General features: G+C 41.5%; 1 long non-coding RNA gene across 1 annotated transcript; it reads right to left on the reverse strand.

The window, feature by feature from the left end:
* Positions 1 to 2,720: 2,720 nt before the first annotated feature.
* LOC144797649 (uncharacterized) lies at positions 2,721 to 12,072 on the reverse strand. The gene is made up of 3 exons (XR_013603432.1): positions 11,976 to 12,072; positions 3,337 to 3,508; positions 2,721 to 2,799 (listed from the first exon to the last, which is right to left on the reverse strand). It is a non-coding gene; the product is annotated as an uncharacterized LOC144797649 (long non-coding RNA).
* Between the last annotated feature and the right edge of the window lie 316 nt (positions 12,073 to 12,388).

A 12,388-nucleotide genomic window follows, 5' to 3' on the forward strand; every position in this document is an offset into this window, starting at 1 on the left:
GAGTTCTAATGATCCCCCACCCTCCTCCCACACTAGCTGTCCCAACCAGCTAGTGATCCCCATCTCACTCCACCCTCTCATCTCGCGCCAGAGTAGCCAAAGTAGCCAAAGTAGCACAAGCAAAAAAATAGACATGTAAAACATTAATCACAATTACAAGAGAGCTTACCAGTGGGGAAAAACCTCATGTGTGAGGCGTTTGGGGAGTGGGCAAGTGTTGCAATTTGCAATCCACAATGTCTGATGCAAGAGGTCCTCTTTGGCCTATCAGTGATGTGCTGTGCATTTTGTGAATTATTTTATATGTTCTACAGAGCTGGGGCCCCTGTCTCATATCAGTCTGTGCGGCTTATCAGATCGCACGATGTTAATGATCCATCTGAGAGCTTTTCTCGCATCCAGTTAGTGTCGCTTTACATATCATCTCATCTGTTCTCTGGGTTTTGTGCTGGATTCGGAGATGACACACTTGATAAACGGGGATAGACCATGCTGGTCTTGAAATACATGTGACTTGTTGTGGTGCGTTATCGTTAGTTACGCAGGTAAAGCATGGTATAGGGGATGGCTGAACACTGTAGTTTGCGATGTAATAGTAGATATTCCTGACTCACTGTCTGAACGGCCAGGGTGAGGCTGGGACTATAGAGAGAGTGCTTCCTTCATGTATTTTAGGTCTTGCTTCTCCCTTGAAAACCTCAATATGTTGTCCAGTTTCTCGAAATTGAGGTGTCTTGCAATTATGGGTCAAGGGGGAGCACCAGGTGCAGTGTGCGGTCCCAGAGAGTGATGCGCTCGCTCAACTGCGAACAAGGAAGAGAGATGTTTAGTACCAAAAAGCAACCTAAAGAGAGTCTTAGTGTTGTCTACCATTTTACCATTGTTGGTAGATTCCGGCAGGCCTATTAGCGGGAGATTGTTCCGTCGGAACGTGGACTCAAGGTCTTCGTTCCTGCCCGGAATACTTTTTAGGACCATTGCCATGTCAGTGAGTTTATTACCGTGGTCAGCGTGTCGTCCTATAGTGTCAATATCCTGGTCTCATCATCCAAGATCTGACTTTCCTTCTTGTCCAACTGGACAGTGATCTTGTCCATTCTGGCCGTGAGTGTTTCTAATTTGCCATCTATGGAGGAGAGACTTTTTTGCACGTTAGAGGAGCAACTTGTTTTCTTGGTCTTTCACATTGCATCAGTCACTTGGGAGGTGCCTAGATCTTTCAGTGGATCGGCTTTGATTCTTTTTGCTTCAAATGATAGTTTAGCTTGCTTTTGGTCTCCTTTACAAATGTTTTCTGTTGAGGATCCGGTGGGGCCTCAATACCACTGGCTTTACCAGTAGTATTTCATGGTGGTGAGGTTCCTTTGCGAGGGGAATCCAGACTAGAGAAACCTCTGTCTGCCGAGGACCATCTCACCAGTAAGTATTGCTTGGGTGTAGTCGGTTCACACCTGCAGTGGGGGAGTCAGGCATATGTCAGCAATACACGTTCCAGGGATAGCTATAGGCTCTTCCACCCCAGGCCAGCATGGTGTGCGTAGCCTCAGCCTGCTATATGCACCTCCCTCCTGTGGGCCAATTACAGGGCTGTCCCTCTCTGCAGCGCAGGGTGCTATCGGAACTGCAGTCCCTCTTGGCCACTGGATGGGGCTAAGTGCTCAGGGTCTCGGCATGGATAGGCAGGTCCAAGGTGTCAAAATGAAACATAACGTGGACTCACAATCACAGTTGAACTGCTGATCCACACCGCCCAGCCGGCCCTTTTCAGCTTGCCATCTCTGAGGGACAACCAGTGTGAACGGCAACTCATCCGCATTGCATCGCGGCCTCCGTAACTTGATCAGGCCGCGGGGTCTACCATTTTCTAGGATCTGTGGTTGCAGCCCAGGATCAAGATATCGGGCCATGCTTTCTTGCAGTGGACTCCACAGCAGCTCAGGCAGCGCATAGCTTCATCTAGGCAGGGCTGCTGATCTCCGACACTCTCTATGAGCTGTGTGCTTCTGGATGGTGTTGTACTTTGTCCCCGCCACAAGAAACCTCACCTGGGTGTAGTCATCTTGGGACCAGGCACTATAGCGCCACTGCTCTGTCAAAACATGGAGCAGATCTTCAAGATCTTCGGCCAGCTTCTCGTCAGGTAAAGAATCGCCTTCAAGAAACACATTCATCCACAACAAATTTTGCAAATACACCCTCACTACCACTTCCCTTCAGCTATACAAGCCATCACCATCATAGGCAACCAAAATCTGTAACATCCTATCCAGCATAGAGGACCAAAACTCCCAGACCAAATTCACCCTGAAAACTGGAAAGCAAATCGTCTTCTGATAGGTCATGAACATCTTCCCAGAATAATTTGGCAATGGCAAGCACCCTTATCTTACTGAGCCTAGATAAAATGTAGTTTATTTGTGCAAATTGTAAGTTCAAAGCTCAACATTTTTCCATGGCAGCTAATCCACACTATCTGCTCTATGCCGAGAGACTGGCTCTTTTTCACATACCAGAGCATTGATTGACCATCTTGAGCTGGAGAAAAAGAGCACAACTTCTGGTACATTTAACGTACATTCATTCAACACGTGATATACAGAAAATGTGGGATTTACTCTTTTACATAACATTTAAATAAAGGACTTTTTCATAAACGCACAGATAAGTGAGAGGACAAGAAGCAGCTCTAATTAGACTTCATTTTTTTTAGTCTTCTAGAATTCAGAATCCATTTTGCATCTCCTCGTGAAGTTGGGCATAATCTGCTTTGATTTTGGCCTCTCCATCTTTCACTGGGTCCTGCAAAAAAGGAAGATACTTTATAGGTAGAGCATCTTCTGATTACTGCAATGTACATGGTCCATGCCAACAATCCTAAAAGCAGGACTGTGATAGGCAAAGCTGCTCTAGCTCCACGGCATCCCAGCATCCCAACCTTCCCGGCTCCACGCATCACTCACTATGGCCCAATGACCACCTGTTTAAAGAAGGTGGCAATTCTGAATGGAAAGGTCTTCAGAATCAGAGATGACCTGCAGAAAGGGACCCAGAAATCCTAGATTTTAATGTCATTACCCATTCCAGAGACAAAAATTTGGAATTCCTGTTGTTTGGGAGGATATCAACATAATTATTTCACACCAGAATCTCCCACTTTAATCTTTAAACAACAGGTAATAAGAAACATGGAATATTCTATCTAACTGAAGAAACCAAATGCCATAATATTGACATCAAGTTTAGAGGCCATTATTATAAAATTGTAGACCATCAACAAAGGAATTTGTACTAAGCCGTAGGGATGCTTTGATGGTGGAAATTGAACCTGAGTCCTACCTTGAATTTCATGGAGCTGAGCTTGTAGAGGGTGTCTCCCATTTGCTCCCTGATCAGCCCCCAAGTGATCTTGTTCTCAGCTTGGGCTGTGGCCTCCACTGCATGCCGCGCCATGTCGTAAAATGCCATCATGTTTTGTAGCATTCCAACAGTCTTGTAGAAAGGGCAGAACCTAGAACCAAAGGTATCAGAGAGCAGAATTTGATCATGCAATGCAAATAGTAGATGTGTCTAATAATAGACAGCGTTAAGGTGTGGATTGAAAGTCTGTGACTGATTCATCATCATCATTATCATCAAATAACTTTATTCGGTTATTTGTTCAAAAACCCTCAAAGTGTACAAAAAGTAAAAACATTTGTCTATTTACAGTCTAAAAATATAATAACAAATATATTTCCACATGACAATTAAAAAAGAGGGTTATTGGGGGGGCGTGGTTACGGCGCCGACGAAGATGGCCGCCTAGAGAGGGTCCTCCGCTACATCGGGACACGTCTCTCCTGCTCCCATGCGTTTTCCGCTAATTTTCTCGATGCCGGACACCCGCATCTTCAATCGGATTACGCGGAGCACCTGGTGAGCCCTTTTTCATTGACAGCGAGCGTTTCTCAACCTCCTTTAACTGCCGCGGTTGGTTTCCCTCAGAACGGGGACGGCCGCCGCCATTTTCAACACGTCCGTCCTCACCAGCGTTATGCTGCCAATTGCGCTTGCCACACGTTGTTGCTTTCCTGATTTTACTGTTTTTTATCAGGAATTGTGATGAAACTTAACAAATTGAAGAAGCAGTTTCTTTTTCTTCCCGAAGAAACAACATTTACCCTCAAGTGTACTCTTCATGAATACCTCACATCGCCGCCATCTTAGAGGTATTTCTGCTTCTTCCTCATTATTAATGAATGTCCTCAGGAATGCTTTCTAACTTTGTGAACATTTCTTGTGTCCTTTAACATCACTGCTGATGTTCACTGTTGGTTTCATTGAAGACCTCCTTGGCAGTTTTTCTCTTTGACACCTACCACAGTGGATTGGATGTTTTTCATCATACTTCTTCGGATCTGCACTTCGTTATATTTTTCAGTCTGAATGAAATTTTTATACCTATGTCTTATATCCGCACATTTTGACTTTCTCCTGTAGATTTGTCTTTCTCTTCCTGGATGTCAATTTGAGGTTGCACGTATATGGTGTCTCCAGCTTGGTAACATTTGCGCACATATTTTTTCCCTCCCACAATTTCTGGAACCCTCGCTTAGGATTCAGGATTCTGCCTTCAATTTATTGCTCTACATCGTATTGGGATTTTTTAAATCTCCTATGGTTAAGCTGTGCACACCTAAATTTATTTTTGTACCTTCTACAAGTCTCCAAAGTGCTCCTTCTTCATCTCTACGCACGTCCACCGCTGCGACAACTATGGCTGGGGCAGCACCTCATCGTTCTACTACTACGCAAGCTACATCCAATAAATCTTCTCCTCCTTCTTCTTCATCTAAACGCCTGAAGCAGGATCCTCCTTCTCCTGATAAACCCTCATCCCCTATCTCTATGGAATTAATTCTGGAGGAGATACGCGCATTACGTCCATTCATTGAAGAGACTAATAAAGACATGCAACTTTTGAAAGAAAAGTGGTCGACGATGGATATCGGGATTTCTTCTGTTGAACAACAGGTTTCGGAGATACAAACCAACTCCCAACGTATCTCCTCTTTAGAGAAATCAGTTATCTCTCTTCAGCAACACACTGAGGACTTGGAAAACAGGAATAGAAGGAATAACCTTCGTATATATGGTCTGCCAGAATCTTTGGAAGGTGATGACCCGGTGACCTTTTTCACTTCCTTCCTACCAAAGCTCTTAGACATGGTGCCTTCTACTTCTCTTAGTATCCAAAGAGCTCACAGACTTGGCCCTCGCTCAGCTGCTTCAACGAAACCTCGTGGAGTCATCATTATCTTTTTGAAATTTACTGATCTGCTCTCAGTTCTCTCCACAGCTAGATCCAAAAGGCAAGTTTCCTGGCAAGGCCAACGTGTATTCCTCTCTCAAGATGTTTCAAATGTCACTGCTTCACGGAGGAAAGAATTTCTGTCTCTTCGCCCATTTTTACGCTCTCTTGGAGCTCGATATGGTTTGTTTCATCCATGCATATTCAAGGTCACTCATCAGAACCGGACTTGGACTTTTCAAGATCCTGGTGAACTCAGAAATTTCATCCTTCTTCAATCCAATAGCAGAATGAATACCTCCTCTTCTTCCAGTGGCTAAATAGATCATTATTAATATCTGTTTGTTCTCTTGTTGTTTCTTCATAAGTTTCCCTTTGTTGTCTTTTTACAGCATTCCTGTTGACGTTTTGTATTCAATTTATCTTCTACATTTTCGTATTTGTTGTTATCTGTATTGGTTTGTTACATATTTTACAAAGTGTTCCTTATGTTTTCCTATTTGATCTCATCACTCTTTGTTCCCTCCCATAGATCCAGATGACCTCTTCCCTCCTTTTTGTGGCTCCCCTCCTGTAGTCCTTGATGTCCTGGAGCAGTTGGATTCCTACTCTTCGAACGTTCCATCTTGTTAAGTGACGCCTTACCCCACCTCCTTTTTGTGTCTCTTCCTCAGGTATGTTTTTTGCAGTCATCCTTTTGGATATGTACTGTCTCTTCTTTTCTCTCCCTTTTTTTATTTTTGTAACTTCCTTTCCTCTTCCCCTTCTTCATACCTCCCTTTTATTCGATGTTTTTTATTGCTCTGCTTTTCTCTTCTTACTTTTTCCTTTTCTCTGCTCTATGATGTTGGCATACCTTTTTGCACTTTTTGATGTTTTTACTCTTATTTTGTTTTTCAATTTAGAGTTGTATCTTGGAATGTAAAAGGTTTTATTAGTCCCATTAAACGGCAGAGAGTACTTTCTCACTTATCTTCTTACACCCCTGATATTGTCCTTCTTCAAGAAACTCACTTTTCTGAACTTGAATCTCTTAAATTAAAAAGGAACTGGGTTGGTACAGTTTTATTTTCTCCCTCTGATAATAAAAAAAATTGAGTTGCTATTCTAATTCTTAAAAAGCTGTCATGTTAAGTTTTGTTAGAAGAGAAAGATGCTAATGGTAGATGGATTTTGGCTAAACTATTAATTAATTCAATTCCTTTAACTGTTTTTAATATATATGGTCCCACTCAGCCTGACTGTTCTTTCTGGCCCTTAATTACAAGCAAATGTATTCAGCACAAAGATGATTTGTTCCTTTTAGGTGGAGATTGCAATCAGGTTATAGATCCATTTCTTGACCGCAAATCCTCTGTCCGGTTTATCCCTCACAAACCTCATAAACAATTTTTGGACACCATCTTACAAACACGTCTTTCTGACTCTTGGCGACTTACACACCCAGATACTTTGGACTATTCCTTTTTCTCTCCTCCTCATGCTTCCTTCTCTCGCCTAGACTAAATCTTTCTCTCTCCATCTTTATCTCAAACTTTATTGTCTTCTTCAATTTAACCCATTATTATCTCAGATCATGCTCCCATTGTTACAGACCTTGACTTACTTCCTCCTCATCCTAAATCTTCTCGTTGGCGTTTTAATTCTGCTGTTCTCACTGACCCTACTTTTTCTTCTTCTTTTCGCTCTTTTACTAATGAATTTTTTCAATTTAACTCTGACCCTAATACTCCTCCTCATATCCTCTGGGACTCCTTTAAAGTTACTGCAAGAGGCTTTATTATCGATTTTGTCGCTAGGAAAAAGAAATAATTTCTTCAAAAACGTAAACTCTCCTTAGCACATATTAAGAAATTGGAGCATCGATTCTACACTTCCTCGGATAAATGTATGTCACCAAAACTTTTGCGTGCCAAAATTGCCTTCAACAAACTCATCACTGACAATGCGTCTTCAATCCTTCTTCGCAGTAGTGCACGTTATTATGGAGGTCGTAACAAATCTGGAAAACTCCTAGCTAACTATCTTAAGTCTCGTAAAGCGCGCACCTCTATTGAATCCATTTATTCTTCTGACAACATTCTCCTTCATTCTGATAAAGACATACTTAATCAATTCCAACTGTTTTACCAACAACTATATACCCCAGAATCTCCGCCAACTCCCTGTCTCATTCAATCCTATTTTGACAAGTTACCCAAGCCCTCTACTTCTCACTTCAATTTTCCAGACCTTGATCTTGATCTTTCATTGCAAGAACTTTCTATAGCTTTATCTTCCCTTACTAAAGGTAAAACGCCTGGCCCCGATGGTTTCCCAGTTGAATTTTATCTACATTTCTCTGATCTTTTATTGCCAAAACTTCTCTCACTCTTTCAAGCCTTTTGTTCTTCTGGCAAAGCGGAAGGATCATTTCAGGATGCCACCATTTGTCTTATCCCAAAAGAGGGTCGTTATCTCAAATTTTGTAAAAATTACCGCCAGATTACGTTAGTTAATGTTGATTATAAACTCTTTGCTAAATTGATTGCTTTACGTCTAGATCCATTTATGCCTCAGCTTAGAGGGAAAGAACAATGTGGCTTTGTTAAAGGTAAACTCACCTCAGATAACTCTCGACTTTTCTTAAATGTTTTGAATAAGGCCTCATCTCTCTCTATCCCTTTAGCTGCTATTTCTGTAGATGCCGAAAAGGCCTTCGATAGAGTAGATTGGTCTTTTTTATTCGCCTCCCTAAGATGGCACGGCTTTGGTCCCAAATTTATTTCCCTCATTTCTTTGTTATATTCTTCACCCAAAGCTTCAGTTCTTGTTAATGGTCAACTTTCCTCATCCTTTACCCTTCAAAGAGGTGTACGTCAAGGTTGCCCTCTTTCCCCACTTCTTTTTGTCTTAGCCCTTGAACCATTTTTATCCTCCATTCGTAATAATTCTTAGATTTTTGGTTTCCCCCATGGTGATTCTCAATTAAAACTTTCTGCATATGCAGACGATATCCTTTTATTTATTTCAAATCCAGAATTATCTATCCCCACTTTACTGTCTGAATTTGAAGCATTTTCCCTTGTCTCAGGTTATAATATCAACTCTGATAAGACAGAAATTCTTCCTTTGACCAAATTTTGTCTCCCCCATCTCTTTTCCCCAACTGGTTTTACTTGGAATAGCACAAAGATAAAATATCTTGGTATTTGGTTCTCCAATTCTATTTCATCTTCCATTAAATTAAATATGTCCGGGGTTCTCTCTCGCATTGATCAATTGTTTTCCTCCTGGAATCCCCTCTTCCTTTCCTGGTGGGGTCGTCTTGACTCTATTAAAATGATTATTGCCCCTATTCTCATCTACATCTTTTCCATGTTACCTGTGCATATTCCTGCCTTTTATTTCAAACGTTTTGATTCTTCTCTCTCCAAATTTCGTGGAGAAATAAAAAATCTAGAATCTCTCTTCTAGCTCTTCGTAAAGCTAAATCGAATGGTGGTGTTAATTTTGCAGACTTCCGTCTATATCACAAATCCTTCTCCCTGCGTCAAGCGTCCCATTGGCTCTCGTCAGAACATTCCCCTCTATCTCCTCTTTGGCTCCATATTGAACAAACTTTATTATTACCCTTTTCCCCTCAGAGGGTCTTACACTTCTCCACTAATTCTCCTTTTACTTTTTTTCCTTTGTTTCAACACACCTCTTCTCTTCTTAAACCTTTGGTCCTTCCGTCCTCCACTTCGCGTGATTCTTTTCTACATTCACTCATTTGGTATAATTCACTTATTCTTTTATATAATAGACCTATTTACTGGTCATCCTGGAGATCGAAGGGTATCATATGGGTTAGTCATCATAGTGGAGAAGCGTGGCTCAGTGGTTAGAGGCGGCAGACCCGGAAGCTGAGATCGGCCGTGGACCAGGGTTCGATTCCCCGCCTCGGCGGGTCTCGGGCTCAAAAATTCCACGGACTCGACAATTCTCGCTCTGGTGCCTACTCGACTCATGGGGTCACACTCTGCGACTCTGGGCAATAGCTTGCTTAATCTCCACTACGGCCCCTCGCGGCGGGATGCCTGGCTTTCACCTTGTGGATACCCTGCCGGGGTATCTCACAGGGGAATACCAGGACGGGTTCCCTAAGCAAGCGCCTTGATACCTTCGGGTGATACGTGCGCTATATAAGTCACAATACATTTACATTTTTACATCTCTTTGATGGTGTGTCCCCTCGTTCTTTTCCCCAATTTCAACTTCAGTTCCACTGTCCTCGCTCTTTTCTACAAAAATATACTATTCTTATGGAAATAATACTTGATCGTTATTATTCTCTCCCTTCATCGCCTTCATTAAACCCCCTTTCTCACCTCCTGGTGATACTTTCTACTCTTCCTAAAGCTTCTCTTATTCATAGATTCTTTTCTTCTTCTAACCCTGATCGTGCCAAATCCAAATTGGAACTTTCCTAGGACAAAGATCTGGATTGTACCTGGTCCATTGATCTCTGGGATAAACTCTGGTCAAAAATTTTGAAAGTTTCTCGTTCTGCTTCTCTTACTCAATCTTTATTTTTTCTCTATCATAGGCTTTACCTTTCCCCTCTTTCTCTATCTCGTTTTTCCTCCTCTTCTGATTCTACTTGCTGGACTTGCGGTGCTTCTGATGCTGATCTTCTACATCTCTTCTTTTTCTGTTCTCCTGTATCTGCTTTCTGGAAACAAGTCTGGTCTTACATTTCTTGCATTTTTACACTTTTCACTCCACACTCAATTGCTCTGCTTTTTCTAGGCAGTCTTTCGGAATCTTTAGATCTCCCCCTAACTCACATGGTCTCTTCGACCTCATGCTTGCTCTTGCTTTTCAACACATAGCCTCTAACTGGAAGTCCCTTAAGAGTGTTTCCATACGTTGTTGGTGGAACTCTTTATGTCATTTTCACAGACTTGATGTTGCATTTGCCTCTTCCTGTAAACTATCTTGCAATGTAGACCTTTATTGGCTACCCCTTACCACATATCTGGACCAATTAGCCCAGAAGAAATCTAACCATCTCACTTCAGAAAATGTTAAACCTCCTTGAAGGACCTTACTCTCTCCTTCTTGTTTTATTTAATATTGTTTACGACTTCTTTATTTTATAATGTTTTCACATAATGTATACTTTGTTTTATTGATTGTACCATTTCTCTTTTTGCCGTTATTTTCTATAGCATTTTCTATTGCATTATTCTGTTATAACTTTATCTCTCATCCCTTCCCTCCCCCTTTCCTTTCCCTTTAAAATCCCATCAAATGTTTTTATTTCTTGCTTATGACATTAGCATTGTTTTAACTTCAGAAATACTTTGTTACACGTTTTATTTTCTGGTTGATGTCATATTGTTATTTCTTATCATTATTCTTCAATAAAGCTTTCAAACATAAAAAAAGAGGGCTATTGAATTGGTCAGCCAAGCATACATCAGAATACATTAAAAAAAACAACTGTAGTGCAGGCTTCCCACTGTGAGCCATACTGCGTGCAAATGCATTATAAGGGAGGGAGCATTCCTGCAATTCACAATACATACAATACATGTACAACATGAGACAGTTAATCTTACAGTGCAAGCTATGATAAAAGCTTCTGTCGGATTATCCAGAATGCAAATAAAAAGCGGCTAACAGCAAAACCTATCGGCCCTGATACGTCCGCTTTTAGAATTCTATACGCAATCTGATGCTGCCTTGCTACTAAATTGAGGCAAAGTGATCTTATCCACCTCCTACGTATCTGTTGGTATCCTGGACAGAAAAACAAAACATGTTCTTCAGTTTCTTTAACTTTAGTACAGGCAGGACAGGAATCTAGTAATAAACCAACCGCCTCCTTTCCAGGAAATTTTAGCAGCAAATTACGTATCTGAATCTAACGTATAAATGTTTAGCAAGGGTGGGGCTGATTCCTTTAAGCATAAAAGGCTATTTAAGGGTGACACATGCAGACTGTTTTTGAAGAACCTGAGGATTATATAGCTTGGAAAGAAAATATAAACAAACTAGCTGTTGGCATTGTGGCCTGCTGCACTGAAAATATTGCATTCGTTTTCGAGGTAGTTGTGTACTGCACTGGGAAATGAGTTCAAAGTTGACAGTAATGGGCCCATGGAAGCTTCAAACATTTTGACTTAAGTGGTAAACTTTCCTTAAGAGAATGCTATTCAATTTCAGCAATTTAATGGTTCCCTGCCTAAGCTTTAGCTGTACAATCTCTATTAAAAACAGTAGTAAAACCAATGATGCAGGAAGTTCTCAATCAATAGGATTCTAAGTTTATTCTTGGAAAGATTAAGGTTTGGATATCAGGCTTCTAATTGGAAGGTAAAAGTGGTGACTAGGTGAAAGGACTGAGGTTTGAAATAGAAAACCCTGATTGGCAATACAACTGGGTCCACCGTGGAGACGTCTTATCAGATGTAAGCTTTGCATTGGTAGCTTCCATCTTGGAAGGACATCTAAAAAAGTTTGTTTTGGCCTTGTTCGCATCTTTGCTTTCTATGGTGATCTTCAAACTTTGGAACTTTAATGTTGATCATTCACACATTGGCAGGTTCTATGCAGAGCTGATATTTGGAGGTGAATGCAACTAGAGAGCAGTCTAAATTCCAGGCCAAAGCCAGACAACAGAATACTCTTTCACTGACACAAAGTGGACCATTACCTGTCGTACGCCGAGTAGCCGTTTTGCTGGTGAAAGTCATCCTTAAGCAGCTTGGCAACCTCTAGGGTGATTTTATCAGCTTTGGCTAAGGAGCCCTATGTAGAGGGATAGACAATATGCACCTGTTAGTTCAACCATCTGATACTTGAAAAGATCCATGTACAGTGGCACATGGAATACACCACCATCTGCTTATAGACTGAAGCGTTAGGAACCCAACAAAGTCAGGCCGGGACACAACATTGTATGCCAGCAAGTACATTGTTCTCAGTACAGGCGTGAACCCATGCCTGTAATAGGGACAGTGGTAAAGTAGGAAAACAGTAGTTCATGGAGGGCCGAACAGGTCCCAAAGTAGCGAGAGCTCTTGAGCTAAGGCAGTGTTAATCAATATGCCTGTAGCATTAGGCATA

Source organism: Lissotriton helveticus, chromosome 12 (genome assembly GCF_964261635.1).
Source record: "Lissotriton helveticus chromosome 12, aLisHel1.1, whole genome shotgun sequence".
NCBI lineage: Eukaryota > Metazoa > Chordata > Amphibia > Caudata > Salamandridae > Lissotriton > Lissotriton helveticus.